Below are 15,787 nucleotides of genomic sequence, written 5' to 3'. Positions count from 1 at the left end.
TCTCACTGATTTTTGCAGTGGGGATGCCTTCTGAGGAGATGGACTCTTTAAGAGCCTCCATGATTTTAATGTAGAGACTTGTACTGGGGAGCAAAAACAGCAGCTATTATCAGTTATTGAGATGGTTCTACTACTGGAGAGACTCGCTCCATGCCCCTTGGTTTTAGATAAGCTGGTTCAACTCAGAAGCGGCAGGCAGCAGCATAGGGAACATAAATGCTGAAAATGCAGCCAACTGCAGTTGTGGAGACATGAGGGGTGTGCATGCACTTAACCCTGACCCCAGTCTCCGGTGTTCTTAAGAAACAAAGTAAAGATAAATAGTTACGTAAGCAATGTCTTGGCATGGGAGAACAGAGTACTTCTGATGGCCCTGCACGTCTTGAAGCAGATTAATGGCCCTGACCTACCAGGCAATTAGAAACTATCTCTAAGAAGTTACATCTCTTCGTCTTGTTACACTGAGGTCAGGTATTGATGACCTTTTGCCTCCTATGTTTAATTAATTTGTTGTCATTTTGTTTGCAAATTTAAAACGTAATCACTTATACAGTACAGCGTTACCATGTATACAGAGTGCATTCACCTCATTTTTCCTGTGACTAGGGCTGCCCTGCTTCTCTCTGGTTCTATTTCCTAAGGCATGTGACGGGCTATTGAGAACCTCCCTGCTGTGCTGCTGGGTGTTCAGGCTAACGCTGGTTGGCTTGCCCTTTGCTTCCTTTGACTCTTCCCAGCCTCTGGTAATCACTATTCTTCCCTTCTGCTCTGAGATCAACGTTTCTAGCTTCCACGTGTGTGTGTGTGTGTGTGTGTGTGAGAGAGAGAGAGAGAGAGAGAGAGAGAGAGAGAGAGAGAGAGAGAGATAGAGGGAGGAAGAGAGAGAGAGAGGAAGAGAGAGAGAGAGAGGAAGAGAGAGAGAGAACAGACAATGTTTGTTCTTCTATCTGGTTAATGTCATTCAACACATCCCAGCTCCACATCCATTTTGCTGCAAAAGATAGGGCATCACTCCTTCTGGCTAAGTAATGATACTGTGTGGATAGGTCACACTTTATCCGTCCATCTGTTGATCCTAGGATGGTTCACTGTCTTGGCTTCTAGGTGCAGAAATAGAGAAACTTGTTTTTAGATAAAAAGCACTAAGACTCCCATCCTTAAGTGGGTTTCTCTTTCTCCTTTTCTGCCCCCAACCTTCTGCTGGCCATATCTTTAATTTGATGTCAACAAGGTCGAAAATATTTACACTCTGCCGGCTGTCACAAAACGTGGATGTTTAGCACTATGTTTACAAATTTCTCTTGAATTAATGAATACTCACGTGTTGGAACTGTGCTTTGTGGGAGAGGTTAAAGGCTTAATAATCCCTTTTGCTTAAGAAATATGTAAAACGTCATTACTGGAAGAAGAGGGAAGAGAATTGCTTTAACCATTGCAGGCTTCTGCTTTGAAAGCAAGAGTAGTTGATGGCAGAAGACAAGCTGGCAGCTTCCAGCAGCTGCCCTTCCCTGGCTCATCCCAGCTGGCAGCTTCCAGGAGCTGCCCTTCCCTGGCTCATCCCAGAGGATCTTACTCAGAAATCAATTCTAAGAGTTGAAAACAAAATTACCAACAGAGATTTCAAAATTACACAAATCTAATTCAAAACTCGTATATCTTAACCTCAAATAAGAGGAAAACAGAGCTCACTAAGGTCCACGCCGAACGGGATGCTTTTGCAAACACTCTCCCAATTGATTAAAGCTACACAAGCCTCAGTTCTAAAGGCTGAATGCTTCCCATCACTCATAGGAACTGGGCCTGGGATCTCTGGTTTCTAGCTATTTGTCTCCCTTCCTCCTTTGCTTCCCTTCATGCCCCCTGTCTTTCTCTTTCCCTTTGTTACTTTGAGACAATCCTTATCAATCGCAGGCTGGCATGGAATTCACTAAGTGGCGCACCCTGGCCTTAACTTCATTGGCATGAACATTGATGCACACTATGCATCTTATTTTTTTCTCAATAAAGAAAGACATAAATATATAACCATCTAGATTATCTATCTATCTACCTACCTATCTATCTATCTATCATTAATTAATTAATAATTAATTAATTTATGCATCAGGATTTCTCTGTGTAACAGCCCTGACTGTTCCAGTACTTGTTTGATAGACCGGGCTGACCTGGAACTCACCCAGATATTCGCCTGTCTCTGCTTCCCGAGTGCTGGGATTAAAGCCCTGCGCCAGCATACCCAGCAAGAGCCTACTCTCATCTGCCACCTCAGACAGTGACCTCACTATGGCGATATTCTCCAGCTTTCTTCATGAAAGCATATTCTTGCTTACTTCCTATACTAGCTAAAATTGCTTGTTTGGAGGCCTGATATAAAAACTTGGGCTTGATTATTTCATTCCATTGAAACTTTAGATGAAGTTGATGTTTCGGTTCCTGTCTTCCACGCTCCAGGCTCTATCGATCACCACACCTCAGTCATACTCAGCTACCGTTCTTAGGTGTTATGTGACCAAAGGTTTTCCTTATACTTGAATTCTTCTTTCATCCTTCATGTTCACTAGTGATTAGAACTGCCCTGAGTGGATAATGTCCCCTCACCTATTGAGTGGTGTTTGTCATGCTTCAGGCTGATAGCACATAGGATGCCAGGTGGTCTCTTTAAAACATAACGTTTTATGAATTTCTTGGTAGCTTCTTATAACATATTTAGATCATAGTCACCCTCCCATATTCCCAAACTCTTCTAAAACCCACCTCCATCTCTACAAACAGCTCCCAACTTCTTGTTCTCTTAGAAACCAAAAGACACAAATGAAACCCAACTTGTGCTGCCCCCGGTCCTCGTGAGCGTGTGGCCACCCACTGCAGAGTGCTCTGCTTGCCAGGTGCTCATCATCAAAGAAAACACCCTCTTCTTCTCCAAGGAGCCATCACTGTGAAAGCTCCTCAGCCATCCATGACAGAATGCTGGCCAGTTTTCCCTTAGCCAGGTGGTGGGTGAGGAGCCACGGAGGATAAAGTTCAGAGTGAGGAGATTCTGTCAGGCCCACGAGACCCCACTTGGCTCTGGTCCTCCACAAACCCGTGGCACTTGTGACCCACCCAACCTCTCTTCCTCAATGGTCCCCAAACCTCGGGGAGGGGTTAGCCTCTCCACTGACACTTGTTCCGCAAGCTTCAGCCAGCTGTGAGCTTCTGCACTGCTGCTCACCCAGCGCACAAACCTCTCTGACGAGGAATAGTGCTGCATTCATGGACGGATAGAGATATACAAGTTTTGAGGGCAATTTGGCAGGATGGCCAGTTAGCAGAGTGACAGTAAGTTCCTCAGTGGGTCCTCTGAGTTCCTTCACTATTGTACTTAGCCAGCCTTATAGTAGCAGGTAGGTGTTTACTCTTGCTGATAGGGCCATAAGCCTGATCAGAAAGGGGGGATGTTTAAATACTGAATAAAATATCTAAGAAAAATGCAGCCTCTCCAATAACTTTCATGTCAGTGTTGTAGTCGTGGACGTACTTTTCCATGCAGTCTGGTCATTAATATTTATAGGATTTGGTTTTTCCTCCAGCAACCTCCTATGAAGGCTGGCCAGTACACTAAGCTGTCTGGTGATTACTGAGTACATCTCCCTGTGTCCCGTGACCAAGGTGTGTGTTGTCTCCAGCTATAGGGTCTTGCCATTAAGTTCTGGTGTGCAGGTAAGAACACTGGTAAAGAACACCCCTGACCAAGAAATAGAGAGATGTCCCAAACCTGGAACTGAGCTTTTGATTGGCAGTCTATGGCTTCTTTGATGTTTTCCTTTGGGTAGAGTTAACTCCAATTGAACTATTCTATATGAATATATATTTAGGAAGCTTACAAAGTAGGTATCTGTGTGGCTTTTTCAAACATCCTTAGTGTTAGTTATTGCTTCCCCCAATCTTTCCTCCGTTCTAGCCAGGGGATCTTTTTATTCTTGCTTCCATGCCTACCACAACTGCTTCTGGTCCAAGGACCATTCTCAGCCTTTCATGGGGAAGCTATTTAGTGTAAATCTTTTATTGCCCTGCTGGATCTTAGGCAACTCTCAAAAGTCTGTGTCTCCTGCTCTAAACATTTTTCTTCTATTTTAAAGTGAGTTTTATCTTCTCAATTTTAATGCGTTTCGTCAGATTTTTATTATAACATGTAAAAAATAGTTTTGACATAACAGTTTGCTTCTTGATTTCTTTTATTTTCTCTAACTGATTTTGATTTTTGATCTAACTGACTACCTAAGGAATTATTTTGATTCAAGGCTCTGGAGGCTGGCAAAAGCCAGTGAGTGGTGGCACCTAAGGAGAGAGAGGTACAAGATTCTTCAATTTATGACAAAAAATGCAAGAGAAAATAGCTATTGGAGAAAGATAGACAAAGAGGACAGACTCCAAAATACTTTATTCCAATCCTGGGAGCAAACGATAATCCATCTCTACTACCACACTGAAAACCACAGCCAACAGCTCCACACTGAGAACCACTGCCAACAGCTCCTCCCTCCACACTGAGGGTTGTTTTTATGACTACAGCTCTGTAGCATAACTTGATGTTGGAGATAGTCATAATTCTAGCAGTATATTTTTATTCAAATTGCTATGGTATCCTTGGCATTGTTTTGTTTTCCTTTATTAATTTTGTGATGTAATGTTTCTCTACATAATTCTGATTGACCTGAAACTCATTAAACCAGGATGCCTCTACCTCACGTATGGTAGGATTTAAATTATGCACTACTGTGCCTGATTTTCCACATTAATTTTAAGATTATTTTTCAATTTCTGTGAAGATTTATACTTGAAGTTTGATGGGTATTGATTTACATCTGTATATTGTTTTGATAGGATGACCGTTTTCACATATCATCGATCAGCAAGCACAAGTGGTCTCCTTACCCTCTTCTTGTTCCTCCTTTGATTTCTTTTTTAGTATCTATTTTCTACTTTTTGGGGTCCTAAAGGTTTCATTATTTGAGTCATTCAGCTCCTTGGTTAGGTTTTTTCCATGATATTTTGTTTATTTTTGAGATTATGGTGCATGAGACCTTATTCCCAATTCCTTTCTCTGTATTGTATGTCACTATCAGTATGTTTGTAGGAAAGCAACCAGTTTTTGTGCACAGGTGACTTATCTGCTACTTTGTTGAATGTGCGTGTCATCTGTTTGAGTTCTTGAGGACAGTGTTTAAGGTATAGAACCATAACATCTATAAATAGGATGCAGTGACTTCTGACTTACCTACTTGCATCTCTTCATCCCCTTCTCTTTTCTTGAGGCTTTTGCTGAGACTTCCAACATTATATTGGACAGAAGCAGAGAGAGTGGACATCCTTGTTGTGTTCCTGATTTTACTGGAAATGATTTGGCCTTTACCCCACTTAGCATTATGTCTGCTGCCAGTTTCTTAAATATTGCCTATATTCTGTTGATGTATGTTCCTGTATCCCTATATTCTTCATGACTTTAATTTTAAAAAGGTGATTGGATTTTCTCAAAAGCTGTCCTTGTTACTGAAATGATCATGAGATTTTTGTCTTTGGATCTTTTTATGTGATAGATTTATGCCCACTAAAGCTTGTATGCATCTCCAGTAAAAGATGTTTAATAATAGTGGGTGTTACTTTTTATTTTTCTTAAATTTGGTTTGTTCTTCGGGAAGATTGTCAATATATTTCTTTTATTGTTAGGTCTCTATCTGATTTTGATATCAGAGAAATATTTGCCTAGTAAGAAGAATTTAGAAGTCTTCCTTTTCTGTTTTATTGAATCATTTCATCAGTTCTTTGATTGTCTGTGCCAAATCCATCTATACCTGGGCTTTTGCTTACTTGGGAGATTTTAAGTAGTGTATTAGTTAGGGTTTCTTTTGTGAAGAGACACCATGACTACAGCAACTCTTATGAGGAAAAACATTTAATTGTGGTGGCTCTCTTACATTTCAGAGGTTTATATCATTGTTAGTGGGTCATAGGGGCATTCATGCAGGCAGACATGGTGCTGGAGAAGTAGCTGAGAATTCTACATTTTGCAGGCAACTAGTCTTTATGTGGGCTAGTTTATGTCAACTTGACAGAGACTAGAGTCATTTTGGAAGAGAGAATCTCAATTGGGAAAATGCTGCTTTCACATTGGCCTATGGGCAAACCTGCGGTGAATTTCTCCTTGGTGATTGGTAAGGTATGTGGGGAAGCCAGCTCTCTTTAGGGCATACTGTTCCTATTATATACTGCTCTCAATCCTGGGTGCTATAAGAAAGCAAGCCGAGCAAGTCAGTAAGCAGCACTGCTCCAAGGCCTCTGCATCAGCTCCTATCCCCAGGTTTCTGCTCTGCTTAGGTTTTGGCCCTGACTTCCCTTCATGCTGGATTACAACTCTAAGCTCAGAACAGCCCTTCCTTCCTTCATGTGTTATTTTTGACCACAGTTTTCGCAACAATAGAAACCCCAACTAAGACAGTCTTAGTTACATGTTCCTCTAGTTCGGGGTTCACCAAATTACAAGCAGTGAGCTAAATTACCAACATCAGCCTGTGACATTCAATTTGATTAGAATGGAGCCGTAACCGGTTACATAATTTCTACAGCTGCTTTCATAGTATCATGGCAATATTGATGCTGTGACAGAGATTGCTTGACTGGTAAAATACAACGATGTCTTCTGGTTTTCACCAATGACTTTTTAGGTGGACCTGCAGCCAGAGACAGTGGCTTCAAATACAAGCTGACACTCTAGTCTTGCGTGCCCCAAAATTTTCTCTCAAAATATTCTTCTCTTCACTGTTACAGAGTGAAGACAGTACACTAGTTGGCTACACTGCACTGAGTTAGCCATAGTCTGTTTCCACACAGCCTGGATATCCGGTCTGCCAATTACTTAGAGATCCGCAAGTCGTCTTTTAATCAACCAAAGTTTCTTTTAGAATGTAACTTTGTAAAGAGACTTAAAAATTAAGATCTTATCTTATAATTTAAATAAGCCAAAAGCAATTATCTAGTAATATAGCTTCAAATCAAAGTTAATTTACCTAAATGACTGGAAATCACTGTTAAACTCCCCAACTTGGTGATTCTTCTCTCATGAAAAACATGAACCCAGCTGAAGGAGATAAATGTGCTTTGTGGAATTTATTATCTTGGGTCATTTAGAAGCTTCACATATAAATTATCATTATAATAAAAATAATACCACTTTCCAAATAATAACTGAATATTAACTGAAGGGAACATAACCAGATGAAGAGGAACATGAATATAGTAATCCCACACTAGCTCTGAACAGGGTATATAATGAGGGGTTCTTTATTTAACAGTTAGGACATTCACAGATGACAATGGGAACAGGATTGGGATCAGCATCCAGGTGTGAGAACAGGGAGAGAGAGAATAGGTGGGAACCCATGCCTTTTGGATACCCAAGGCCATGCCATGCCCAACCTGGTCCAGCCTCAAAGGCATTGGCTGAAGGATGTGCCCCATCACCTCCTTTTTGTGGTCTAAATAGAGAGTCCCCAAATCAAATACAAAATTTATATACAATGAGAAACAGATATCAAGTATAAAAAATTGAATTACAACCAGAATAAACAAGTTTAATCAAGAAACATATGCTAAATTGTTTTAATAATTATTTTATCTTAAGGAGTTTAAGTTCTTATATTAAGAGTGGTTTGGCTAAGTCATAAGAGGAATTATGATATGATATTAGATATGACTATATAATCTTCAACCCCATCGAAGGCCTGAGAAGGAAGATAATATTATCTGAGTAGGCAGGAAGTACAATCAAGCAGCTTCCAAAATGTACAGTAGATGACAGAGACCACTGGCTACCTGGGTAATCATCCAAAGTCTCATTTGAAATGTTGGAACAACCAACTTTGGCTAAGGTCTAAAGTATCTGACAGACCATTTTTAGAGGCAGGAAAAAGTTTCAAACCATCTTAAACTGTCTTGGCAAGGGTTGGCAGTCTTATTTTCTTGTATCCTACTTGTCCTATCTGGATAGCATGCACTTTGTCAGTGGTTGAGGCATCGACAGTTTTTTGTCCAAAGGCCAGTTTTGCCAAGAAGAAAACAAGCTCTAAGTGAAGTGTCTTTGGTGCTCAACATTCTCTCAGGAATAGATCAGTCCTGCTAGGAGCAATTGTGTCTTATGCCAACAGAACCCTAAGTTATTTAAATGCATATTTACAGTTCATTGAAGTGGTTGAAGATTACCTATCTATGCAGAATACAATCTCTGTGTATCTAAAGAACCTGTCTAACTATAAGTATGACAAATATGGATGACTGTTGGCATATAATACTTAAAACCTATATAACTTAAAAACTAAGACTTCATATTAAATAATCTTTAAATAACTGTGCAGTAAATAAGGACAATGGCCTCAAAATGTAAATGATGTGTAAGTATCTTAATCAGAAATAGAAATGTATAATGCAACATGATAAATATATCCTAAAATTGTATCAATAAATAAAATGTCTTAAACAGAGGTATGCATACAGTATGAAAAAATAATTTTACAAGTATTGTAAACAGAAATAGGAACATATTTAATATAACAATTTCCTTTGTTTCTTTTTTCTTTAGTGAGATCCTTGAGCCTACCAAATTTTTACCCCAACCCTCAACCCTATATCAATTAGAATCAACCCTAAGTGGTGTCCCTAACCCTGAGGACAGACTTCATTGGTAGAGGGCTGTAGTCTTCTAGAATTACTTCCAGCTGTCATGGAGGTGATGTTTTTTTCTATGGGATCCTGTAAAACTAAAATGATGGTTAGGTTTCAAGATTACTGTCTGGTATAATTCCAAATAGTCTCTGAGTAGTTGATAGGGTTTTTTCTGAAGTTCATATTTGGAGTTCTTGTCAGAATGTTGTAATAAGGTACACCATTTCAGCTAACCAAGTTGGAACCATCTTGAGCAGCTGGTACCCAAAACAAGTCTTATAGTAGCGCTATCAGTATCATGATGTCATATCAACCAGATGGAGTCATTGTTGTGGGGCCCCATCTTCTTTCTGGAAACTTCAAAGATTATTGTAGGAAAATCTACTGTTCATTATGGAAAACTTAAACATTATTTAAATATACAGATATTCATTGAAATGTACAATATAGACAAAATAGGTATGGAGCAAAGTAAAATTTTTCCTAAAATATTTTTTCTTTCTATCCTGGTGCAGGAGAATTGTCTGTAATCTGTCACTCATGTTTTAAATAAATGCTGAATGGCCAGGCAGGATGTAAATGTGGGAAAACCAGACAGGAAGTAGAAATGATGTAATGAGAACAGGAGAATTCTGGGAAGGAGGAAGTTGATTCTTCCCACTCTTGCCCAGACCACTGAAGCAGCAGGATGTGATCTTCACCACTGACAAAAGGTACTGAGCCACATGGCTAACATAGATCAGAAAAATGGGTTAATCAAGATGTGAGAGTTAGCCAGTTAGAGGCTAGAGCTAATGGGCCAATCATCTTTGTAACTTATAGAGATCTCTGTGTTATTTTCTTTGGAGATTGCCAGCTGTGGGGTGCTAGGCAGGACAGAAACCCCAACAAGCAGGCCTGGCTTTCTTCATGTTACACTATCCCATACCAGATGGCTCCTGACATAAGACTCAACATCTGGTAACCATAATTTTAGTTTTTTTTTTTTTTTTAAAAAACCAACTAGTTGGGTTTTTTTTATAATAAATGAAGAGATTAAATTAGTAATAAGAAAAATAAACACACACACACACACACTCAAAGGGTATTTACTAACATATACAGAGAAGTAGATCAGTTTCATGGAAGAGTCCAGAAGAGAAAAAGTGCTTTTCAAATAATTTTATGATTCTAAAATAATCCTAATATAAAAACCAAATACACTACAAAAAAATTAACAAACAACACTAACAAACCAATAAAAACACGTTCTTCTTTTCCTTTTGTTGAAAATAGACTTTACACACACCATTTACTGACATATACAGAGAAGTAGATCAGCTTCACGGTTGAGTTCAGAGGAGAAAAAAGTGGCTTTTCAAGTAATTTTATGATCCTAATGTAATCCTAATATAAAAACCAAATATATTACAAAAATTAACAAACAACACAAACAACCAACAAAATACTTTCTTTTTCTTCTTTTGTTGAAAATAACATGTTCTGATTACTATTCCCCTCTTTCTTCTCCTCCCAGTTCCTTCCCATCTCCCCTCCCATCCAGAGCCACACCCTTTCTGTCTCTCCTTAGAAAATCAACAGGCATCTAAAGGAATCATGATAAAATAAATAAGATCAAACAAAAACAAATATAGAGAAGGATATAAAACAAACAGAAGAAAAGAGTTCAAGAGAGGACCACAAGAATCACATACAAATGCAGACACACACATGGTTGCACATATGCAAATACTCTTAAAACAAAATTAGAAGCCATAATATTTATACAAAGAACCGTAAGGTTAAAAACAACAAACGAAGAAAAAGCCCTGACTCACATTATGAGAGAAAAGACCTCCAAAGACATCATTGGGTTTCGTGGTGATTGGTCCATTTATTACTGGGCATATGGCCCTACCTTTAAAGAGTGTTTGTTTCAGCACTGAGACTCCTTTGAGAAAAGATAAGTTTTCATTTTCAAGTTGTTATCAATTATAGAGAGTCTCTGAGTTAAGGATTTGGGTGTGTGTCTACTTTCCTTCCTGCCTAGGTCTTAAATCTAATGTAGACCCACACAGTCTCTGTGTGTTGCCACTGTCTCTGTGAGTTCATATGTGTGTTCAAACTGTGGTGTCTCTAAGGCTTTGTTTTCTTGGTCTGCCTCCAACCCTTCTGGCTCTTACAATCTTTCCCCTTCTTCTTCTGCAGAGTCTTGAAGGGAAGGGTTTGATGGAGACATCCCATTTAGGACTGAGTATTCCAAGGTTTCTCCGCTCTGTGCATGCATTTGGGCTGTGTGTCTTTGTATTTGTTTCTATCTGCTGCAGGAGGAAGCTTCTCAGATGACAGCTGAGCGAGGCACAGATTTAGGAATGTAATAAAAATGTCATTAGGAGCCTTTAATTGCTATGTTTCTTGTAGAAGAACAGTAGCATTGGTTTCCCCCAAGGTTCCTGGCATATCTAGACTTGGGTTCATGACTACCAAAGTATTGTTGGGTGTGGGTTTTATCTCATGGAGTAGGCCTTAAGTCAAACCAGTTATTGGTTTGTTAACCACATAAGCATTGTGCCACTTTGACATCAGGATATCTTGCAGGCAAGTTACCATTGTAGCTCAAAGGATTTGCAGCTGGGTTGGTGTTTACCTTTCTCCTTTAGTAGAGGGCAGAGTAGTACCCAGTATCATATCTTTAGGGTGAGGGTTCTAGATAGGTACCAACTTGACTTCCCATGTTCAATGAATTGTACAGATGTTGTCTTCTTCAATATGGCCCTACTATCAGTTTGTGGAGAGTAACCAACAGTCTTGGCAATAGCGTTGGTTGTTAGGGGCCTCCCAGGAGAACATTTTGGTGAAAAACTCAATTAGATATAACCCATTCCAATTACTTGAAACTTCATTTGGTGACATGAAATTTCTAGTTGGGGTTCTGTCTCCCTGATCGTTTGGTGATTTCTCTTAGATCGCCTCCATATATGTGTATGTGTGTGTGTGTGTGTATATACACACACACACACACACACACACACACACACACACAGAGAGAGAGAGAGAGAGAGAGAGAGAGAGAGAGAGAGATTTTAGGGAGCTTCTTCTGTATTAGGTTTCCATAAGTTATGATCTCTCAAATGGCCCTTTGTTTCAGCTGTTCCTCTCTGTATCCCCTTGCCTTTCTCACTTTCTTCCTGCATCCCTGTTTTATCTGCCAGTTTTACTCTCCTGCTTGTCCATACATAACTATCAATTCTATTTCCTCTTTCTAGAGAGATCCACATCCAGCCCCTTGTTTAAACAAAATCGTCTCCAAAACTGTAACTGTCCAAACTAGCAACATATGAAAACAATTATGTGGAATGACTGTGTTGGATTCATCTCAGAAGTCCAAGGCTGACTTGACGTTGAAGAATAGTGTAACGTGAGGGCCAGCTTGTTGGGGTTTCTGCCCTGCCCGGTTCCCACAGTCATTAGGTCCCAAAGATAATCACACAGAGGTCTCCAAAAGTTATAAACTGATTGGCCCATTATCTCAGGTTTTGTATTAGCTCTTATTACTTATATTAACCCAATTATTGTAGTATATGTTAGCCACATGGTTCAGTCCCTTTTTTAGCAGGGCAGGTCACATCCTGCTTCTTCAGTGTCTGGACAGGACTGCAGAAAGAGCTTCCTTCTTCCCAGAATACTCCTGTTCTCATTGTTCCACCTCTACTTCCTGTCTGGTTGTCCCACCTATACTTCCTGCCATGCTACTGGCCAATCAGCGTTTATTTAAAACATAATTGACAGAATACAGAATTGTCCCACACCAGAATAGCAGATGTATGTTATGAGCCCTGCTATGTCTGCAAGACACTGTTTTCTTGGAGCCATCCACTGCCTCTGGCTTTAACAGTCTTTCAGCCCTCACTTCTACCTTGATTGCTGAGCCTTGATGTGAGGGGATTTGTTTAAAAAAAAAAAACACTTAGGACTGAGTGCTCTAATCTCTCTCTCCTCTCTCTCCTCTCTCTCCTCTCTCTCTCTCCTCTCTCTCTCTCTCTCTCTCTCTCTTCATCTTGTCCAGTTGTGAGCACTCAGTCCAGGAGGAGTGTGAAGAGTCACCCAGAAGACATGGCAAAGAAATCCATTCTGGGTAGGTCATAGAATATGAGTGTCCATGTAGGCTGGATGCACTATTAGGCACAAATGAGGAGAGGCCTTGCGACATATGGTTACCAAGGCAAGTGTGGACTCCACATTGTATTATATACGATGGCCCACAGAGATGATTTTCTTTAAGCATGAAGTCATGAACTCAGCTCTGTGCTGACGATGACCTAAGGAAGCTGAGGGTCCCATTGAAAACTAAGAATGGGGAGCGTAATTTTCCAAACGACGACAAAATTTTGCTGCAAAATTGCAGCCTTGTTTGCCTGCTGCCCGAGTTTCTGAATTGGTTGGTAGGAGTAAACAGAAGGGAGAAATGACATAATTACATTATAATCTCAACAATAAACGAAAATTGAAAAATATATTTAAAAATAGAAGGACCATCAAAGAAAGTAAACAAAATCCTGCTACATCCGAGATTCAGCTTTCTTAAAGATGAGTTGGCTTTGGCTTAGGCCATTGAAGTTGAGCTTCGTAACTATAGAGATTCTCAGGTGAGATGGACAAGGGTGATTCGCAGCTCAACTGGCTCCTGCCTTGTTGCCTGATACATGTTGAACTCTGTGAGGAAGGGTCTGGCTCCTGCAGCACATCAGTGGCCTGCCTGGGTTTGGGAGAACCTGGCCAGCGTGGAAGGATGATAGACCATAAGGTCACAGCCTGGTCACCGTGTGCCTGCTACAACCAGACACTCAAGCAGCTACATCAGGGAAGGAAGGAGTCAGAAGCTGGCCAATGACACCAGCATAGGCAGCATTAGCTGGTTTTTTTGAAGATGGCATGGAAAGGTGATCTTCTTGCACTATGGATACCTTGGGAAGTGGTAACCCTGGCATCTTGATTTTTACTCTAGACTGTGGGTTGCTACAACAGAAGACCTCTGAACAGAGTAACTGATAAAATACAGAAGTGGATTTCCTTACAGCACAGAACATTGGGAAATCGAAGAATAAAGGGTCTGGCATATTCCGGACCTGTTGGTTGCAGTGTTGGGAGGAGGTTGACCTCACGGCTCGGCAAGTGTTGGGGAGTGCTTTACCACAGACCTGCTCCTCCAGTTGACAGTGAGGGTGTAAGAGGGGTCACTGTTCTCTTAACACAGTGATATTGTCACTTGGTAAAGAGATAAGGCAAGTCTCCTGTGGCCTGGTTACCTTCCCAGCCCACCTCATGGCCGTCATCCAGAGGGGTCAAGACTTTGGCACGAAACTCAGGGAAACTTGACTCTGAAAGAAGAGCAACATTCTCATTGCAGCTCTTCTAACAAGACTGACATTGTCATGGAAATCACAGACAACGTCCGAGTTCCCCCAAACTAGGATGCATGTGGGAACACTCTAGCTCCCCCTGAGAAAAATGATGGATGGAGAAAACACTAGAGGAGAGAAACTGTTGGTCAACAAAAGAAGAGCGAACCTTGACTGGCAGCTGGAATTAAGCTCCCTTAGCCATACTTGTGACACACTTAACGACCAATTGTCAGGGCCAGGAAGAGCCCTCTGATCTTGGCCCTGGGTGGCCCAGCAGGATTTCTTAGCATGGTTTGCAGGATCTGAGGTTCTGCTGTATGCAAATCTCACTCACTCAGTGTGTCAGACCAAGAGCTGCCTGCACCTAACTCCCTTCGCCTCACTGTCTACCTTGCATTTGCAAAGAAGGAAGACATCGGTGGGAGCTTTCTAAGCCGCACACTGCAAGGACTTCAAGAAAATATCTCCACTGATGGTATTTCCCTCAGAGAGGGTGCAATCCTGGCACTTTGACGCTCCTGAAGCACAAGCAGACAATGAGGGGATGAGGGTTTGGCTTGGGAGAACCTTTTTTGTGAGGGTAAGGAGCTTCTGAGGTGGTGGGAAATTGTAGAAAGGGCTCTCGGCCTTGGAAGCCCTGCTCTACACAGGGATGGCAGGGGCAATGAGGAATATCCTGGAAACTTACTGCCTGAAGCACGGGGAGCAACAGGTATGAACAGATAGACGGCGGCTTCTTGCCCTTGATCACTGATCCCTTTCAGTTGTGTGGTTGAGTCTGTTCCTGTTCTATAACGTGAAAAAGAAAGCTGAGGGGATACCTTCCCAGAGCTCTGACCACTGATGTTCTGGGGGAGACCTGGGGTACACATCCATTTGCAGGACTGACTCCAACCACGCTGAATGAAAATTGGTGCCTAGATTATGCAGCAGCCTTTTTTTCTCCACAGGGAAGATTAGCAGCAAGAAAGAGCATGAGCATCCCTCCCTCTGTGCCCCAGCTTCAGAAGGCAAGAAGAAGGTGCAGGAAAACACGTCCCGTGTGCAGCTGGGGATGCTCACTTTTGTTGGTGATTCCTACTCGTTATAGCAAGAGTGCTAAGGGAGGCTGTCTTTCCAGAAGGTTTCAGGTTGCCGTCTGTTTCTTCATTATATTATCGGACAAATAAGACCCCATGTCTGGGCTTAAGTAACTGCTACCAATGTGATTGCTTCTAATGTGGCAAAGAAGGACCTCTCAGCCTCCGATGTAGTTCTTGGATCACTTGCAAAAAAAAAGGTCAAATAGCAATTTTGAAAATAATCATCTGATATTCTTCTGCAAACCAACCACTGTGCTGGGGCCTGCATATGCATTTTTATTTGTTCTCTGAAATCCTTAGAGCAATTACCAGAGAGAAGCGTTATTACCTTCACTTGTCAAATAAGCCTGTAGCCGCTTTGCCAGATGCGTGGAGGAGTTTGCAGACCTTGGGAAAAATACAGACCTGGAATGAATTAGATGTTGCTCATGAGTAAAAGGTGATTGATGTCCTAATTATTTATTTGCTTCTATGTAATTAGAGGGCTGGAGATTACGGGTGCACAGATGGTCGTATCCTAAGGCAGTGCGCACACACGAGAACTTCCTACAGCGAGTTTCCTATCGTGCGTGATACAGAAGAGAGTCTATTGCTTCATAGCCAGTGCCTAAATAGTAGCTACCAAAAATT

This window comes from Arvicola amphibius, chromosome 12, assembly GCF_903992535.2.
Source record: "Arvicola amphibius chromosome 12, mArvAmp1.2, whole genome shotgun sequence".
In the NCBI taxonomy this organism is placed as follows: Eukaryota; Metazoa; Chordata; class Mammalia; order Rodentia; family Cricetidae; genus Arvicola; species Arvicola amphibius.
Note: the sequence above shows the minus strand (reverse complement) of the source record.